Raw genomic sequence first — 6,281 nt, 5'->3', positions numbered from 1 at the left:
CAGGCTGTTCTTGAAATCACAATCCTTTTGCTGCAATCTCCCAGTGCTGAGATTACAGGTGTCTGACATGTATAATTATTTTAAATAATACAGGCCCAGCAGTGCACTTTACTGTGGGAGGTAGAGGTCTTTAGGGCACACCCTAAATTACTGCTGTGAGATTAGATGTATTACTTTTCCAAACCACTTACATTTAATAAGAGCTGCCTGGTGTAGTTGTCCACATCTGTTAACTCCAGCATCTCGGAAGCTGAGGCAGGAGGACTGCAAATTCAAGGCCAGCCTGGCTTCCATAGCAGCAAGTTTAAGGCTAAATTATATAGCAAGACCTTGTCTCATATAGTAATAAATCTATGACTGATTTTCATTAACAGTGTGGTTTGTGGGTAAGGCTTCCGGGGGTATCTGAGAATTAGAGTGGGGAACCCGCCTGGCTTTGGCAATAGCTGGGGTGACATAGCAATGAGCCCATGACAGTTTCTCTATCTGCCTTCTCTGGTTTGGTAGCTATCTTCTCTCCAACTCTCTGTTGCAGGGTCATCTTTATCTCCTCATCCACGAGTCTCCTCCACCAATTCCAAGTCGAGGCTGAATCACAGACTCAGGTTCAGGTGACTAGAAGGAAATCAGATCCCTTTGATCGTCACTTCCTTCCCCAGAAGAAAAACTGAGAAAGAGAGTGGACCAAGCATGGAGTCCCAGCGGTCGTCCAGCAGCTCAGGTACAGCCCTTTGCAGCCTCACCCCCTCTACCCTAGTCCACGGCACCCTGCACGTAGTCAAAGCTGGACCATGGGTGCGGGTTGGTGATAGAGCACTTTCCTAGCATGTGTGAGGCCCTGAATTCAACCTGAGCATCACAAAAGTGAAGACAAAGCTCTCTAACGTCTGTAATAGCTGCTGTGCCTCTAAGTTATTGACCATCCCATCAGTATCCAGAATCACTCAGATGAAACTGTTTGTTTGTTCAGTTATTTTGGGTTTGGTTTTTGTTTTTTTGTTTTTGTTTTGTTTTGTTTTGTTTTTTGGTTTTTGGTTTTTGGTTTTTGGATTTGGTTTTTTCAAGACAGGGTTTCTTTGTTCAGCCCTGACTGTCCTGGAACTCACTCTATAGACCAGGCTGGCCTCGAACTTAGAAATCTGCCTGCCTCTGCCTCTCAAAGTGCTGAGATTACAGGCATGCGCCACCACTGCCCGGCCTGTTTGGTTATTTTTAAAGACAGTGTGTTGAGGCTGGAGAGATGGCTCAAGAGTTAAGAGCACTTATTTCTCTTGCAGAGGAGCCCAGGTGAGCTCCTAACTCCTGCTCACAACCACCTGGAACTCTAGCTCCAGGGGATCTGATGCCTTCTTTTGGCCTCCAAAGATACCCACATCCACATCTACACACACACACACACACACACATACACACACAAACATACACACACACACATACACACACACACACACACAGATGTTCACACACACATATAAACAATAAATCTCTGAGTTCAAGACCAGCTTGGTCTATAGATTGAGTTCCAGGACAGCCAGGACTACAGAGAAAAATCTGTCCTGAAAAACCAAAACCAACCAACCAAAACCCCAAACAACAAGAACAACAACAACAACAAAACCAAAATAAAACAAAAAAAAAAAAAACCCCAAAACCTGATCATAGTAATAGTATGCAAAGTGAATGAGTAAGCCAGCCGTATTGACGTATGAAAATGAGTAAAAGTCAAATTTTACTTATTAAAATAGCAGAAAGAACCTGGCCCGTGGTGTCCCATGTCTTTAATCCCTAGCACTTGGGAATGTCTATGATTTTGAGGCCAGTCTGGTCTTCAGAGCAAGTTCCAGGGCAGCCAGAGCTACACCTTGTCTTGAAAAAACAAAACCAAAATAAAATATAGAACAGAAAGATTCTTGCTTCTCCATAGTTTTGTCTTTGTTGTCATTAGTAAAGAAATTTATATACTTTATTTTGCTCCACTGCAACTATATAACTACTGTAACTGTAAGTCAGTCAGCTGGTCTCCCCTGCAGAGGCAGTGAGGTAGCCCAAGGGAAGGGGTACTCTCGGGGAGTCTGACAGGGCTGTTGGCCCTCATTCATTCACCTGCTCTCTCTGGGCACTTAAGTCATTTGCCCAGGCTGGGTTAAATGTGTTCCTGGCAGCGGATAGCTCTCCGTAGGCAGGAAAAGAAAAGGGGCCCATGGTTAAACTACAAACCAGCCAGCTAAATATTGAGAACAAAGAACAGCAAGACTCCTGCCAAGGTCAGAGACCAGCCACACCGCTAAGGCTGGCATCAGGGCATCAGGAGCAGGTGCGCCAAGGTCACCAGCCAACCAACAGATTAAAGTCGGACAGAGCGAGCGGGCCTTTAATGTGTGATTCCCCACTGGGTAAGCAGCGGGAGGGCACCTTTCCAGTTGGGACAAAAGGCCCCGCCCAAAGTGCGTGGGTGCCACACCGGCCTGGCCCACTATACGGCCCTGCCCACGATACAGCCCGAATTAGTTGATCTCAATAGAAACCCCCTCAGACTTTGTCCAGTGTCTGCCATGAGTCCCATGCGTCAGTACATCCATTTTCACCGCCCTCGGGTCCCCTTCCACTCAGGAGTTGTCAGTGTTTCTTAATAAGCTGATTTTGCTCTGCTTGCTTCTCCTTTGTCGAGTCTTTATTCCTCACTGGCCGGAGACAGAACTCCAGAGCACCTTCCTGTCTCAGGTTGGCTCTTAGCACCACGAAGCTCATCTGGGCCGACAGAGGCCCTGAGAGGAGCACCGAATTTACATAGAATCAGCTCATCCTCACAGAATGGAAACACGATTTAAAAGATTTCTTACAAAGAACTGCATCAGAACTCTTACTAAAAGTTAAGTACCAAAGGGGCGGGGGGAAGACACTTCTTAGGTTTCTAGGGCAAGCTCCTGTAGTTTACTTTGATATGAAGCTAATGGTGACCTAGTGAGATATGACAAGGACAGCTAAACATAGTGCTTTTTCATGGGGACTCCAGACAATGTGCGTCTCTACTCTCTAGTGTGTATATTTACCCTTGAGCTACAGTGCCTTGAAACTGGGCAATGTGTAACTATCACAGTTTACATGATAGTTACAACAGTTTGTTTACTTTCAAATGTGTAATTTGTGGTTATTGCATAAGAATTTTATTTATTGATGTACTAATAAATTAACATGTAATATTACCCTTATAATGTAACATAATGCTAGGTATGTCTTACTCTATAGTGGCATAGGTTAATAGATATAATTGTATTTGTGCATGCTCAAAACATTTTAATGACACAATCCGAAAACCTGAAGGACAACTGCTTTGAAAGATGCGCTTGGAAGACATCTGGCCTTGCTATTGTCATCACCAAGTGACCGAAGGCTAACACCGGTTTTGTGTAATATCTTCGATTGTATCTGGAGGTGGTTATTACTAACTCTTCTATCTAGGGCGTTGCGGGGTGGGCAGTCCGGGAGGCTGCACTGAGGCAGTGACTCAGAGGAAGGGCCCCATGCAGGAATCTGCTTCAGTCCTCTGTACTGTAGCCTGCGTGCCCACACGAGGACAAGGTAATACAATCTTCTGCTCAGGTTTTTCAGGGATAAATGAGTTAGTAAAGGAAAGAATTCAGGCCATGACCTCACAGTTAACAAGGGTTCAGGGAGTGTTAACTAGTATTAACTTGGGTTTGGTTAAACTTGACAAAACAAATACAAACCCCACAACTACCCTTGCTACCTACTGCCCCTTACTGGCCAACACTGCTTTGAGCACCACATTCTCCAAGGGATAGCTGAATAAATATTTGGAAAAAGCAAGACTTTCAGAGTTTAAGGAAACTTTAAACTTCACTTTAGAATTTTTTTTTTTTCACAAAAACAGTGTGCAGAATAATTAACTTCCATGAGACGGTTAGGCCTCGGAAAGATGCATGGGAAGAGAGATAACTTTTAAGATAACTAAGTTGCTGCCTGTGTTGGGACTGGACTGTAATCCCAGCATTTAGGATATTGAGGCAGGATAGGAAGGGAGTTCAAGGTCAGTCTAGACAGCACTGCAAAACTCTGTCTCAAAAAAGAAAAAAAAATACCCCCAACCGTAAATAATCCATCTTATAACAAAACCCTAAACAACCCACTTTTCAGAATTACAAGCAGCTTTAAAACAGCCTTTGGCGTCCTCTGAAGCAGAGGCCTGAAGGGATCGGGTTAACAGAGAGAACATGTTCTGATGAGTTCATGTTCTGAGCGGACCAGGTATGCGTGCATCCCGCCTTGTGGCTGGGGCGAGAGGAGAGCAGTCCCTACTGCAGACTACACAGCAAGCGCCCGCTGAGGCACACCGGCTGAGGCACACCGGCACCAGAGACTTTCCCTCTATCTTCTCTTTCTGTCTTTTCCCCTCTTAAGATAAATATGTTCAAATATAAAGAAAAGTCTAGAACAGTATGGTGAACATCCACACACATCACTCCCATTAGCATTTATCTTTTTCTGAATTCTTTTAAAATATAGTTAACAAGTGTGTCAACCTAAATGTGTCAGTGTGCGTGCTAAATAAACCCATTTTCCTGCACAAGCCAAAACAATTATCCATTTAATAGTGATTGTCTAATATCAGCAAATACTGCAATCCAAATTCAAGTTCAGTTGTCCCTAAAATATATTTCTATTGAGTTACCATATCAGAGTCAATCAGGGACAAGCCTCACAAACTAGAACAGCCCTCCCTCGGTCTTGTCTTCTACAAACACCTTTTACCACCTTTGCATGCTTACTTACCTTGTGTGTGTATACGCGGGTGCACATGGAGGTCAGAGGTGACCTGCAGGAGCACGGTCTTTCCTACCATGTGGGCGCTGGAGATGTAGCTGTCTCAGGCTTGGGAGCAAGTGCTTCACCTCCTGATCTGTCTAGCTGGACCCAGCCTTGCCTTTTATTTTTAACCACAAAGATGGAAGAGATATGTCTTTGAGAGAGGTGTTCATTGTTTTCTTCTATTGCCATTTGTTCTTATATGTGAATGGTTTCTGGAACAGTGTGATATAAAAGGCTTATTTTTGAGGCTAAAGACCTTTGTAAATTGTAGTTCACAGATGTGCGGGTTTCATCTTGCTTCATATTGTTGTTGTTGTTATTGTTGTTGTTATTGTTGCTTTTCAAAACAGGGTTTCTCTGTATAACAGCCCTGGCTGTCCTGGAACTCACTCTGTAGGCTAGGCTGGCCTTGAACTCACAGATCTGCCTGCCTCTGCCTCCTGAGTGCTGGTATTAAAGGTGCAGTCCACCATGCTGCACCTCCATGTTTCTTCCTATCAGAAGACTGTGTCAGGCTAGTCTTCTTTTATTGGTGACCAGATTGACTGGCCATCAGGTGAGAGAGGTCAGGTTTCCCAAATAGTCTTGGTCTCCTGTCCAATGACTAGCAGTGAGCCTTGGGGGATAACTGACACCCTATAAGCATCCCTGTGGCCTGATGCTCCTGACAGGAAGTTTTGTTGCATCAGAGACGAATGTTCTAATCCCAGCGCCCCGTTTCCTGCATTTAACCAGTACACATTTTTTTTTTAACAATGAATTGCTTCCTCAGCAGCTAATGTTATTTGGTTTTTAAAAAATACAGCTGGTACTAGAAAGGCAGAATACTCATTTTCTTAATCACATTTTAAAAGTGATAAAGTGTTCACCACTGATGGCGAGGCAATATGGTTCTCTTTTCTGTTTTAATTTAGTGATCATTTTATAGTTTCCAGTTGTTCTGCTCCTCAAGTTGTTCTCACTTTGTCTAGTAGTGGTCTTTTAGGAAGGGCCTTGTTCATCCTGGCATTCTCCTTTTCTGGATCATTGTTCATCCAAGAGGTGTTTTTCATTCCCAGCTTTAACCGAGATTCAGCCATTTCTCCAGGAATCCTGGCACCTGTCAGTGTGGAGTTGTATTTACATTAATATCTGAGGGCCAACGGCAGTCACTGATCTAGACCTTTAGTTTGTACTCCTATCTTCAAGAGTAACAACACGGATTTTGTGTTGTTCTATTTTAAAGAGGAAACAGATCGCAATAATGAACAGAGTCAACTGGTTAGCAGATGTCACGCCGAGAGATTTGAACGTGGAGGAAAGGCTACCCTGGCATCCAGAGAGGCGACTTCAGGGAGTGATCCTAAGAACACGTGTGTAGCATCAGCCTTCCCATTCCAGGAAGGCAGGAGGACTGTTGCAAGTTCCGGGCTAGGCCGGCAGCAGTATGAGGTCTTGCCTGACCTGTACCAGGC

This window comes from Apodemus sylvaticus, chromosome 2 (genome assembly GCF_947179515.1).
Source record: "Apodemus sylvaticus chromosome 2, mApoSyl1.1, whole genome shotgun sequence".
Lineage (NCBI taxonomy): Eukaryota > Metazoa > Chordata > Mammalia > Rodentia > Muridae > Apodemus > Apodemus sylvaticus.
Note: the sequence above shows the minus strand (reverse complement) of the source record.